This window comes from Phyllobates terribilis, unplaced genomic scaffold, assembly GCF_046119375.1.
Source record: "Phyllobates terribilis strain yellow unplaced genomic scaffold, ASM4611937v1 Scaffold_5__5_contigs__length_657084704, whole genome shotgun sequence".
Lineage (NCBI taxonomy): Eukaryota > Metazoa > Chordata > Amphibia > Anura > Dendrobatidae > Phyllobates > Phyllobates terribilis.
This window is the reverse complement of record NW_027362765.1, coordinates 23,219,398-23,233,126: the sequence shown is the minus strand read 5'-3', so window position 1 is coordinate 23,233,126 and position 13,729 is coordinate 23,219,398. Positions and strand designations below refer to the sequence as shown.

The following is a 13,729-nucleotide window of genomic DNA, read 5'->3' as shown; positions in this document are numbered from 1 at the left end:
CGTGGATGAACTGGCTGCTCCTGTCTGAGCTAGTGGGCACCCCTGCCTTTCCCCACAATTCCCAGAACAGCCAGAAGTCCCGCCTGATTATAACCGGGTGTAACAAGCCCTCAACCACCCCCACCTCATGGGACTCAGCCACACAGTTAGTTTTTATTGTCGCTCTGGCGACAGGGTAGTCCTTGGCGTCACTGAAGATACAGCGGAGGCCTAGTACTTCCCTGGGATCAACTGGTGGGGAAGTGTAGCCTTTACCAGGGTCACCAAACTTCCTGAGTCCAGGAGTCCTGACACTAACACACCATTTATGGTTATGGGACATGACTGGGGCCCCTCAAAGGGCTGATAGTCCACACTGCAGGCGGGATAGGCATAATATGAGTAGCGTCTTCCTACGCTGCAGACTATCTGCTCAGAGGACATAGGGCAACGGGCAGCTATATGTCCAGGACCGTGACACCTCCAGCAGATCATGTCTTTTCCAGTGGCTTTTAGCAGCCCCTCAGCAACCCCTTAGGACCTTGGACTCCCCCACTCGTGGCTCTACTCCCCCTCTTTTGGGACTCTGGCTCCCCCTGAGTACCCCATTATGGGGTTGCAGCACCACCCGGCTTCCTTAGGGACCTCTCGACCACCTGGTATCTTTCCATGAGGCCGACCAGGTCATCTGCATTCCGGGGGTCTCCCTGGGCAACCCAGGTCGGCACGGGCCTAGGTATGGAGTGCACAAATCTCTCCATGACAACCCACTCGACCATCTGGGCTGGAGTGGAGGACTTCTGCATAAGATGGAGGAGATCGAACATTTGGGAGCGAGGGGGTTTATCACTGCAATATGCCCTGTGGTGGACCCTTTGGGCTCTGACCGACATAGTCACTCTAGCACGTGCCAGTATCTCAGTTTTGAGTTTAATATACTCCTGGGCATCCTGCAAGGGGGTCTCCCTGGGCAACCCAGGTCTGCACGGGCCTAGGTATGGAGTGCACAAATCTCTCCATGACAACCCACTCGACCATCTGGGCTGGAGTGGAGGACTTCTGCATAAGATGGAGGAGATCGAACATTTGGGAGCGAGGGGGTTTATCACTGCAATATGCCCTGTGGTGGACCCTTTGGGCTCTGACCGACATAGTCACTCTAGCACGTGCCAGTATCTCAGTTTTGAGTTTAATATACTCCTGGGCATCCTGCAAGGCCAGGTCGTAATAAGTCTTTTGGGGCTCACCAGTCAGATAGGGGGTCAACACCTCCGACCACTGCTCCAACTGTAGCTTCTCCTGCTCTGCCACCCGCTCAAACACAGTCAAAAATGCCTCGACATCATCGCCCGGGGTCATTTTTTGCATGGCTCGCCTTACCGCTTTCTGGACGTATGGGTCATCACCTGGAGTTGGGGGAGGGGCCGCTGGCCTTGCACGATCCGCCTCTGCAAGAAATTCCATCTGCTGCTGCTGTTGTCGGAGCTAGTCCTGTTGGTTCTGCTGCTGTTGGTGAATCTGCTTGAATAACAGCTTTCTTGTCTCCTGCTGAGCTTTCACCAGGTGCTTGATCAGGTCCTCCATGATGTCTGTCGTTGTTTCCTGGGGATCTTGCACGCACTTCTACCGCCACTTGTGATAGATCGCTCACTCGGCTGCACACGGAGGTAGACATAGGTACTCCGTCTCTTTAAATCTTTGGTTGATTTAATATAATGCTGCATAAACCAACCTTTAGTCCATAAAAATAAACACAGCCCGCTGGGCAAAACAGGAAAACAAAGCAAAAATGGTAACACATAGAAAACAGTCCTTTGAGTAGCAGGGATTGGCCTGCTGAGACTTCAGCAACTCCACATGGTTCAAACACAAGCTCTCTTCTGGAGCTTACTTCAACAAATATTGAACCCTGAATGCATCAGCTGGACGTGTATTGAAACCCCCCCAGACCACACCCTGGGGAGGAGATATGGAGAACAACCTCCCTCTCTATGGTTGTTCTCATAAAAACACTCCCTTTGGAAATGGAGACTTAACCCCTCCTTGCACATAACGTGCTGGAGGAAACTTAACGGCTTTAATTCACTGACGCTAATAGCTTCAGGGAGACATATCTCCCCTCCAGCACTTTACTATATATATATATGTGGAATTATATACTTAACAAAAAAGTGTGAAACAACTGAAAATATGTCTTATATTCTAGGTTCTTCAAAGTAGCCACCTTTTGCTTTGATGACTGCTTTGCACACTCTTGGCATTCTCTTGATGAGCTTCAAGAGGTAGTCTCCGGAAATGGTTTTCACTTCACAGGTGTGCCCTGTCAGGTTTAATAAATGGGATTTCTTGCCTTATAAATGGAGTTGGGACCATCAGTTGTGTTGTGCAGAAGTCAGGTGGATACACAGCTGACAGTCCTTCTGAATAGACTGTTAGAATTTGTATTAGGGCAAGAAAAAAGCAGCTAAGTAAAGAAAAACGAGTGGCCATCATCACTTTAAGAAATGAAGGTCAGTCAGTCCGAAAAATTGGGCAAACTTTGAAAGTGTCCCCAAGTGCAGTTGCAAAAACCATCAAGCGCTACAAAGAAACTGGCTCACATGAGGACCGCCCCAGGAAAGGAAGACCAAGAGTCACCTCTGTTTCTGAGGATAAGTTTATCCGAGTCACCAGCCTCAGAAATCGCAGGTTAACAGCAGCTCAGATTAGAGACTAGGTCAATGCCACACAGAGTTCTAGCAGCAGACACATCTCTACAACAACTTTTAAGAGGAGACTTTGTGCAGCAGGCCTTCATGGTAAAATAGCTGCTAGGAAACCACTGCTAAGGACAGGCAACAAGCAGAAGAGACTTGTTTGGGCTAAAGAACACAAGGAATGGACATTAGACCAGTGGAAATCTGTGCTTTGGTCTGATGAGTCCAAATTTGAGATCTTTGGCTCCAACCACCGTGTCTTTGTGCGACGCAGAAAAGGTGAACGGATGGATTCTACATGCCTGGTTCCCATCGTGAAGCATGGAGGAGGAGGTGTGATGGTGTGGGGTGCTTTGCTGGTGACACTGTTGGGAATTTATTCAAAATTGAAGGTATACTGAACCAGCATGGCTACCGCAGCATCTTGCAGCAGCATGCTATTCCATCCGCTTTGCGTTTAGTTGGACCATCATTTATTTTTCAACAGGACAATGACCCCAAACACACCTCCAGGCTGTGTAAGGGCTATTTGACCAAGAAGGAGAGTGATGGGGTGCTACGCCAGATGACCTGGCCTCCACAGTCACCAGACCTGAACCCAATCGAGATGGTTTGGGGTGAGCTGGACTGCAGAGTGAAGGCAAAAGGGCCAACAAGTGCTAAGCATCTCTGGGAACTCCTTCAAGATTGTTGGAAGACCATTTCCGGTGACTACCTCTTGAAGCTCATCAAGAGAATGCCAAGAGTGTGCAAAGCAGTCATCAAAGCAAAAGGTGGCTACTTTGAAGAAACTAGAATATAAGACATATTTTCAGTTGTTTCACACTTTTTTGTTAAGTATATAATTCCACATGTGTTAATTCATCGTTTTGATGCCTTCAGTGTGAATGTGCAATTTTCATAGTCATGAAAATACAGAAAAATCTTTAAATGAGAAGGTCTGTCCAAACTTTTGGTCTGTATTGTATATTTATATATTATATTATATATATATATATATATATATATATATATATATATATATATATATATATATATATATATATATATATATATATATATATATATATATACCCTGTGGGTACGGAAAGTATTCAGACCCCTTTAAATTTTTCACTCTTTGTTTCATTGCAGCCATTTGTTAAATTCTAAAAAGTTCATTTTTTTGTCATTAAAGTACACTCTGCACCCCATCTTGACTGAAAAGAACAGAAATGTAGAAATGTTTGCAAATTTATTAATAAAAAGAAAAACTGAAATATCACATGGTCATAAGTATTCAGACCCTTTGCTCAGTATTGAATAGAAGCCCCCTTTTGAGCTAGTACAGCCATGAGTCTTGTAGGGAATGATGCAACAAGTTTTTCACACCTGGATTTGGGGATCCTCTGCCATTCTTCCTTGCAGATCCTCTCCAGTTCTGTCAGGTTGGATGGTGAACATTGGTGGACAGCCATTTTCAGGTCTCTCCAGAGATGCTCAATTGGGTTTAGGTCAGGGCTCTGGCTGGGCCAGTCAAGAATGGTCACAGTTGTTCTGAAGCCACTCCTTTATTATTTTAGCTGTGTGCTTAGGGCCATTGTCTTGTTGGAAGGTGAACCTTCGGGCCAAGTCTGAGGTCCAGAGCACTCTGGAAGAGGTTTTCTTCCAGGATATCTCTGTACTTGGCCGCATTCATGTTTCCTTCAATTGCAACCAGTCATCCTGTCCCTGCAGCTGAAAAACACCCCCATAGCATCATGCTGCCACCACCATGTTTCACTGTTGGGATTGTATTGGGCAGGTGATGAGCAGTGCCTGATTTTCTCCACACATATCGCTTAGAATTATCACCAAAAAATTCTATCTTCGTCTCATCAGACCAGAGAATCTTATTTCTCATAGTCTGGGAGTCCTTCATGTGTTTTTGAGCAAACTCTATGCGGGCTTTCATAAGTCTTGCACTGAGGAGAGGCTTCCATCGGGCCACTCTGCCATAAAAGCCCGACTGGTGGAGGGCTGCAGTGATAGTTGACTTTGTGGAACTTTCTCCCATCTCCCTACTGCATCTCTGGAGCTCAGCCACAGTGATCTTGGGGTTCTTCTTTACCTCTCTCACCAAGGTTCTTCTCCCATGATTGCTCAGTTTGGCTGGACGGCCAGGTCTAGGAAGACTTCTGATGGTCCCAAACATCTTCCATTTAAGGATTATGGAGGCCACTGTGCTCTTAGGAACTTTGAGTAATGCAGAAATTCTTTTGTAACCTTGGCCAGATCTGTGCCTTGCTACAATTCTGTCTCTGAGCTCCTTGGGCAGTTCCTTTGAGCTCATGATTCTCATTTGGTCTGACATGCACTGTGAGCTGTGAGGTCTTATATAGACAGGTGTGTGCCTTTCCAAATCAAGTCCTATTAGTTTAATTAAAGACAGCTGGACTCCAATGAGTAGAACCATCTCAAGGAGGATCACAAGGAAATGGACAGCATGTGACTTAAATATGAGTGTCTGAGCAAAGGGTCTGAATACTTATGACCATGTGGTATTTCAGTTTTTCTTTTTTAATAAATTTGCAAAAATTTCAACAAAGAGTGAAAAATGTAAAGGGGTCTGAATACTTTGCATACCCACTATATATATAGTGATGGCCCTTGAAATTGTTACTGAAAATTAAGTATTTCTCCCAGAAAATTATTGCAATTACACGTGTTTTACTTTGTGTGTATTGGAACAATGCAAAAAAATTTTTGAAAAAATGTCAAATTGGACATAATTTCACACTAAATCCCAAAAATGGGCAGGACAAAATTGTTGGCACCTTTCCAAAATTGTGGGTAAAAACTTTGTTTCAAGCATGTGATGCTCTTTTTAAATCACCTGTGGCAAGTACCAAGTGTGGGCAATATGAAAATCACACCTGAAAGCAGATAAAAAGAGGAGAAAAGAGCTGTCTGAGGACTTGAGAACCAAAATTATTGAACAATATCAACAATCTCAAGGTTATAAGTAGTGATGAGAGAACGTGCTCAGATAATGTGTTATCCAAGCATGCTCGGGTGTTATCAGAGTATCTTGTAGTGCTCGGATCATATGTTCGAGTCCCTGCAGCTAACAGCAGCAGCACATTGCAGATTGCCTAACAAATAGGATAACTACAAGATACTCGGATAACACCAGAGCATGCTTGGATAACACGTTATCTGAGCACTTTCGCTCATCACTAGTTGTAAGTCCATCTCCAGAGATCTTGATGTTCCTTTGTCCATGGTAGGCAACATAAAAAAGAAGTTTACAATCCATGGCACTGTAGCTAATCTCCCTGGACGTGGACGGCCGAAAAAATTGCTGAAAAGTTGCAACGCAGAATAGTCGGATGGTGGATAAGCAGCCCCAATAAAGTGGCAAAGAAATTTAAGCTGTCCTGCAGGCTCAGGGTGCATCAGTGTCAGCATAAACTATCCATCAACATTTGAATGAAATGAAACGCTATGGCAGGAGACCCAGGAGGACCCCACTGCTGACATAGAGACATAAAACTGCAGTTTTCCAAAATCTATGTAAGCCAAATCTTTCTTGGACATCATCTTGTTGACAGATGAGACAAAGATAGAGCTTTTTGGTAAAGCACATCATTCTACTGTTTACCAAAAACTGAATGAGGCCTACAAAGAAAAGAACACATTACCTGCAGCCAAATATGGTGGAAGTTAAAAGATGTTTTGGGGTTTGTTTTGCTGTCTCTGGCACTGGGTGCCTTGACTGTGTGTAAGGCATCATGAAATCTGAACATTACCAAACTATTTTGGGTTACATTTTAGTGCCCAGTATCAGAAAGCTGGATTTGTGTCCTAGGTCATGGACTTTCCAGCTGGACAATGACCCCAAACATACTTCAAAGAGCTCCTAGAAATGGATGGAAACAAAACACTGGAGGGTTCTGAAGAGTTCAGATCTAAATCTCATTGAACACGTGTAGAGAGATCTTAAAATTACTGTTGGGAGAAAGCGCCTTTCAAATATGAGAGACCTGGAGCAGTAGAAGAGTGGTCCAAAATTCCAGTTGAGAGGTGTAAGAAGCTTGTTAATGGTTATAGCAAGTGATTGATTGCAGTTATTTATTCCAAAAGGTGTGCAGCCAAATATTAAGTTGAGGGTGCAAACAATTTTGTATGGCCCATTTTTGGGGTTGTGTGTGAAATTATATCCAATTTGCCTTTTTTTCTCTATTTTTTTGTGTTGCTCCAATACACACAAAGGAAATAAACGTGTATAATAACACATGTGTAACTGCAATAATTTTCTGGGAAAAATATTTCATTTTCAGGAACAATTTCAAGGTTGCCAACACTTGGTCGTGTCTATATATATATATATATATATATATAAATATCTATCTATCTATCTATCTATCTATATATATATAGTGAGAGGCATTGACTGGGATCGTATACGAGGGACGTTATATATACCCCAGAATGTGTACAGAGACCTATTAAATCCATTGTAGTGCATTGCAGTCACAGACACACCTGTGGCTGCAATGCAGGAATGAAGGTGAGCATTCACCTGGTCAGACTACCTGGCTAAGGCAGATTAGTAAAACCCGGCAGGGCCTTCTTCTCAAATTTCTTGGAGGAGGCTACAGGAAGGCAGTGGGGCGGCCTCCTCCCTCCAACCCCGGTTTTCCAGTGGCTCTTGCCACAGGTCCTTTAAAAACCCTGCACTAAGGATTAGTGTTGTTCAGTGTTGGGACCTGCTGGGAGCATAGCAGGAAAGCTTGGCAGATCTGTGAGTAGCTGAACCCACGCTTCGGAAGGCTCTGCATCCATCAGGCACTGAGCGGCCTGACGAGGCCGTTGCCCCCGGCAACCATTGTTATGGACTTGTGTTAACCCGGCTGTGAACTGGAGGACTTTCTGTTTACCTGTAAGTTTTGCTGAATAAAAGCTGCTTATGTTGGACTTGCTTGGGTCACTGCCTCAGTTACTGCACGGTGTGAACACTGCCGCCTTAACAAATTGCCATGAGAGGAATCTGTGACTTTTCTATAATTTAGTGGTTACTACTCACCTAGGCTGTTATCGGCACAAATCTCCTCTTTACTCCGCTCATCACCCCTCACATGTGTCTCTGTAGTATTAATACAGGTTAGAACTTCACCCTGAAACAAATACTGTAAAAGTCACAAAGAGAAGTCACATCTATGATCAGGTCTAATCCTGCCATATCCACCTTTCTCATTACACACATATAAAACATATAATACTGGTGGATAAAACACGACTGAACACAAGACCTTCACAGCCGTCTACACATAAGGGAGATCTCATGACACCTTCTCTCCATCTACCTGATGATCCTGAGGAACATTGGGCTCTTCTAGTTTACAGTCCAGTGGAAGAAGAGGATGGGGACATCTTTCTGGTGTTGTCCTCTTACTGGATAGAGCTGGAGGAAACAAATACAGGGACTGAATTCATTCTTTACATACAGATAATTATAGGTCGTGTGTATTTAGTCCTGTCTATTACCTGGTGATGTGAGGGGCTGGGGAACCTCCATCATGACATCCTTGTACAGATCTTTGTGACCTTCTAAATACTCCCACTCCTCCATGGAGAAATAGACGGCAACATCTTGACACCTTATAGGAACCTGACACATACAATGATACCATCATACCCCCAATCCCTTCATAGCATTACTGTATAATGTCCCAGCATTCCCAGCAGTGTCACCTCTCCAGTCAGCAGCTCGATCATCTTGTAGGTGAGTTCTAGGATGATCTGGTCATTGATGTTCTCATGTATCAGGGGGTGAGGTGGAGGCCCTGTTATTGAGCTCAAGGGTCTTCCCCATCCCTCAGACACAGGGTCTTGACATCGCTCACTAGAGGTCTTCTTCACTACTGTGTAATCCTGATTATGGAGAGACACATTAATAAATCTCACTACAGACATTTCCAGAGTCCTCACCTCTCCAGTTCTGTCCATCTGTTATTCCCATAGATAAGAATGATGTAAAGTGACGTCATCAGAATCTCTCACCTCTCCAGTAAGCCGGAAGAGGATCTCTAGGGGGAGGTGTAATATCCTCTCCAACATCTTGTCTCTGTCGATATCAATCCTTGATGGGTCAATCAGAAAAATTCTCTTAGGCCACGGCCCCACTATCAGTATTTGGTGGGTATTTTTCCTCAGGAGTGGGAGCCAAAAGCAGGAGTGGGTGATAAATGCAGAATTGGTGACTTGTTTCTATTATACCTTTTCTCTGATTGTTCCTCACCTGGTTTTGGCTCCCACTCCTGAGAAAAAATACCCACCAAATAATGATAGTAGGGCTGTGGCCTTATACAGAAGATCTCCACTGAGAGGATCCGTTATGGAAGGGACCTGATTGTGAAGAAGATGAGCCGATGTAACATCATAAAGATCCCATGTAATAATACAATTACTGGAGATATTGGGGTACATGGTGGTAGGAAGTGATAACTTTATACTTATTAGGACAGATGTAAAATACTGAGTATACCGCAGATCACATCATGAAATCCCCTTATAGAATTTTCATATATAAATGTTAAAAATTTAGAAGGAATTAGTCAAGACTCACACACAGATGACATATACCACCGATCAGCTGATATCTGCCCCAGCAGTGGTCAGATGTAAGCAATATATGGAGAGGATCACACCAGCCCCTATATTGTTTTGTGGCCTCTTTTAGTTAATGTGTTAATGGTCCCTTTCGACATACCTCCACCCGCAGAGCCGCACACCAGATATATGGCTGTTTTGTGCGCACAGGACCTGTGATGATGTCACAGTCATGTGACCAGTCACATGCAGGGGAGGAGTACATACACATTTTCTTGGAGAAAGACTGACAGAATTTTTCTACTTTTTTCTTGGGAAAAACAAGGAAATTCGAATGCAAAAAAAACAAGCAAAACTATTGCCGCGACAAGTCATACCCCTTTTTTGGGACTCTAACCCTTATATGTCTTTCCCGGACTGAAAACCTACAATTTTAAGGGCAGGCAGGGTCCAGTTCTAATTAAAAATACCATAGGCTGATGGGTGGATGCTCAGCCAGAAAGAAGTGTACTACAAATATCAAAAAACTATTCAGTATAACCAGTAAAATACAACTGCACTCTGAAATGCTGTAATCTGCAAACATTGAATATATGAAATTAGAACTGCATTACTGCTATAGAAAATATATGAATGAATTGGACAATGTGTGCGCTAAGTACCTTCATTTTCAATACCATGAAGGATATGGGTGTTCCGAACCATCTGATCAGTCTCATTAGGAACCTTTACAATGACCAAGAAGCAACGGTCCAAACGGAACAAGGCATGGTTCAAAGTAGAGCGAGGTGTCGGGCAAGACTGCATGCTGTGACCATTTCTCTTCAATTTATATGCACAAGCTATTTTCAGGAAGGCTGGATCTGCCAAAAAAAAAAGAAGGAATCAAAATTGCTCGATGAATTATTAACAATCTTAAATACACAGAAGATACAACGTTGATAGAAACAAGTGTAGATGGAATTAAGGACTTATTGCGGAGTGTTAATAAGGAGAGATTGAGCATGGGATTACTACTCAATATAAGGACAAAGATATTGACTACTGCCAGGTACAGTCGGGACATATTTGAGATGGAAGGTAACGAACTGGAAGTTGTAAAGGACTTCAACCTTCTCGGATGAATCATCACTCAAGATGTAGCAATGACACTGGAAGTCAATAGGACTTCCTTGCTATGGGCAAATCAAAAATGAAGTCACTGGACAAGGTCTTTAAACTGAGGAACATTTAACTGGAAACGAAGAAGATATGGCTCATACATAGTCTGGTCTTTTCTGCGGTAACATAGGGATGTGAAACCTGGACGATAAAGAAACAAGACAGAAGAAGGATCAATGCCTTCAAAATGTGGTTCTGGAGAAGGATGCTATCAATACCATGGATGGCAAGAAGAACAAACAAATCAGTTTTGAAATAAAACAAGCCAGACATGTCACTTGAAACAAGGATCACCAAGCTACAACCTGCGTACTTTGGACACATCATATTGTTACAAGTCCGGGTGGTGGAACCTCTGTGCTTCGGTGCAAAGAGGGACCAGAGGGGCTTGACTAAGTGCCTACTCGGGCCGACCCAGGTCACACGGCGGCGTAGTCGACTCCGTGAACCTGGGAGGGACCGGGCAGGTGAACCAGGTGCCACTCTGGGACCAACCTTGTGTGAGAGCAGGTGACTCCCATGGGTCAGATGACAGGAGCTGACCGGTACAGCGGATGAGCACGGCAGGAAGGCTGGCGGGTGGTCCGGGTAGATAAGCAGGCAGGTACGGCTGATAACCAGGCAGGTGCACCGGGTAGTCAAGCAGGCAGGTACGGCGGATAGCCAGACAGCTACTCCGGGTAGGCAAGCTGGCCGGCACGGCAGGTTACTTGGCAGGTGCCCCGGGTTGGCAGGCTGGTGGGCGCGGCAGGTAACTGGCAGGTGCTCCTGGTAGGCAGGCTGGCGGACACGGCAGGTTACTTGGCAGGTGCTCCGGGTAGGCAGGCTGGCGGGCACGGCAGGTAACTGGCAGGTGTTCCAGGTAGGCAGGCTGACGGGCACGGCAGGTAACTGGCAGGTGCTCCAGGTAAGCAGACTGGCCGGCACGGCTGTAACCAGACTGGCGGGCAGAACTGTTAGACAGACTGGCGGGTTGGACTGACAGACAGACTGGCAGGCAGGACTGACAGGCAGCGGGACCTGAGGGCTGAGGAAAGTGTTAGCACACAAACAACAACCTTGAACAGGCACCTCCATTTTGGAGGAGTTGCCTTATATAGGAGAAGTCTTCCGGCCATTGGCCGGTGACTCTTTAGGATAGCGCGCGCGGCCCCTTTAAGAGGGAGGGAGCGCGCGCGTGCTAAGAAGATGAGGGGCATGAATGTTCTCCCTGGGTTCCCAAGACCACTCCTCCAGGCCAAACCCCTTCCAATCCACAAGAAAGAAAGTCTTTCCTCTTACCCTCTTGGTGGCCAAAATGTTTTCTACCTCAAAGACGTCCTCAGCGGAGACTGGAGCTGGGGTGGTACCTGGATCGTCAGAGAAGGAATTAAGAACAACTGGTTTGAGGAGGGATACATGAAAGGAGTTGGGAATCCGTGACTGGGAGTTTCAGCTTGTAAGCCACGGGATTGATTTGTTTCAGAACCTCGAACGGACCGATGAAAGTGTTAGCACACAGACAACAACCTTGCCCAGGCACCTCCATTTTGGAGGAGTTGCCTTATATAGGAGAAGTCCCCCGGCCATTGGCCGGGTACTCTTTAGGACGGCGCGTGTGGCCCCTTTAAGAAGGAGGCAGCGCGCGCGGGCCCTAAGCACAGTGCCCGGGAAGCTGCGCACGGTGCGTGCCACAGCAGCAACAGGGGAGCAGGAAGACGCCGGACAAAGAGAGCAATCAGTGGAGAAGGACATCATGGTTGAAAGAATGGAAGGGACAAGGCAAAGAGGAAAACCAGCAACCCGATGGATTGATGCAATCAAAATAACAGCGGAGAAGACCCTGGTGGACCTATCTAGGCTTGTACAAGATCGATCTTCCTACAGAGCATTCATCCATCAAGTCGCCATGGCTTATTAATAATAATAATGCAGTTCCAATTTCATATATTCAATGTTTGCATATTATAACATTTCAGTGTGCAGCTGTATTTTCTTGATTATAGTGAACAGTCTTGAGTCTTTTCCAAGCATTTAAAACTATAGTGATTAGTGATGAGTAGTGCTTTCTTAAAAATTTCACCCACAGAGCATGGTCCAGAGTGCCCCCACAGAATCTTATTAAAAATTTCAACCACAGAGCATGTTTTCACATTTCCCCCACAGCTCCAAAATTTAAACTCCAGTAGCGTACAAGTAGCCGCAGATAAAAAGCTCATAGTTTGATTCTGGATACAGCTGGCGGTCCGCCGCGAGGCTTGCTACTGCTAGTCCCAGCCCCTTTGCCTTGGGCTGCCTTCCCAATGCACTTGCCTTAAGGACCCGGGGACCCAAAGTGTTTCCTTTGAAAAAATTAGTGTTCAAAGCAGGCAACTGTAGCACCCTGAGGATTCGGCTGCTACAGGGGTATTGCACCTCAACCCAGAGGTGTGATATTCCACTCCCGGGTAAGGATGGAGTGTGGAACTGAGCTCAGTTAGCTGCATGCACTACACACATCCCATTTCCGAGGAACAGACCGATGGTACTCCCACTAGAGAAATGTGCAGGTACGACAGTGTCTGTTCCTGGCTGGAGTGGGAGGGGGGTGGAACATCCCAGTAGTGTAGGGGCAGATAGGGGGAGCAGTCTGGGTAGTGCTAGGAGCTCATTGGGTGCTGGTCACCTGAGCTCACACATAGAGGGAGTATATAAGGTGGGCACCATCTTAGGACAGGGTCTTTTGCAGAGTGAGGTCAGTCTGTCAGAGCAGAGGAGAAGAGCAGCTCCAAGGCCAAGAGAGAGAGAGAGGAGAAAGAAAGACCCAGAGGGGGAGAAAGAAGGAACTCCAAGAGCCCAAATTAGACCAGAGGGTGAAGAGTTGGCAACAGGGTACCGGATCCCAAGCTGGCAGAGGCTACAGCACACCTTAGCCAGGAACCGGAGGTCGTGGGCAGGACCGATCTGCCACGATCACCCACTAAATCCACCCGGAAGGCAGACCAGGAATAGGGTCAGGGAACCCAGAGACAAGGGTTTACCACCAAGAGGCCCGAGGGAGCCGGACATAGGTGGATCCCTGGTGGGGAAGGCCAGAGAAGAGGACAGGACAGAAAGGGAGCTCAGGACCACGCTCCAGAATCACCTGGGGGTTGGCTGAGTCCAGGACCTGGTGGACGCAGCACGGCTCGGGTGGTCACTTAAGGCCGGAGTGACCAGAACAACTGCAGTAAGTAAACAAACCCTGAACTGCACAGCCCGACTCTGAGTCTCATTTCCATCCTCGCTGCACCACCACAACCCCCATCCTCTGCAACTGACCCCCTGAGGCTATACCCCTCCCGTTGGGGGTTATACTACCT

General features: G+C 46.0%; 1 pseudogene; it reads right to left on the bottom strand.

Annotated features, from left to right (window-relative positions):
• The window catches only part of LOC141271388 (uncharacterized), a 117,575-nt pseudogene that overhangs the window by 72,206 nt on the left and 31,640 nt on the right, over positions 1-13,729 (bottom strand).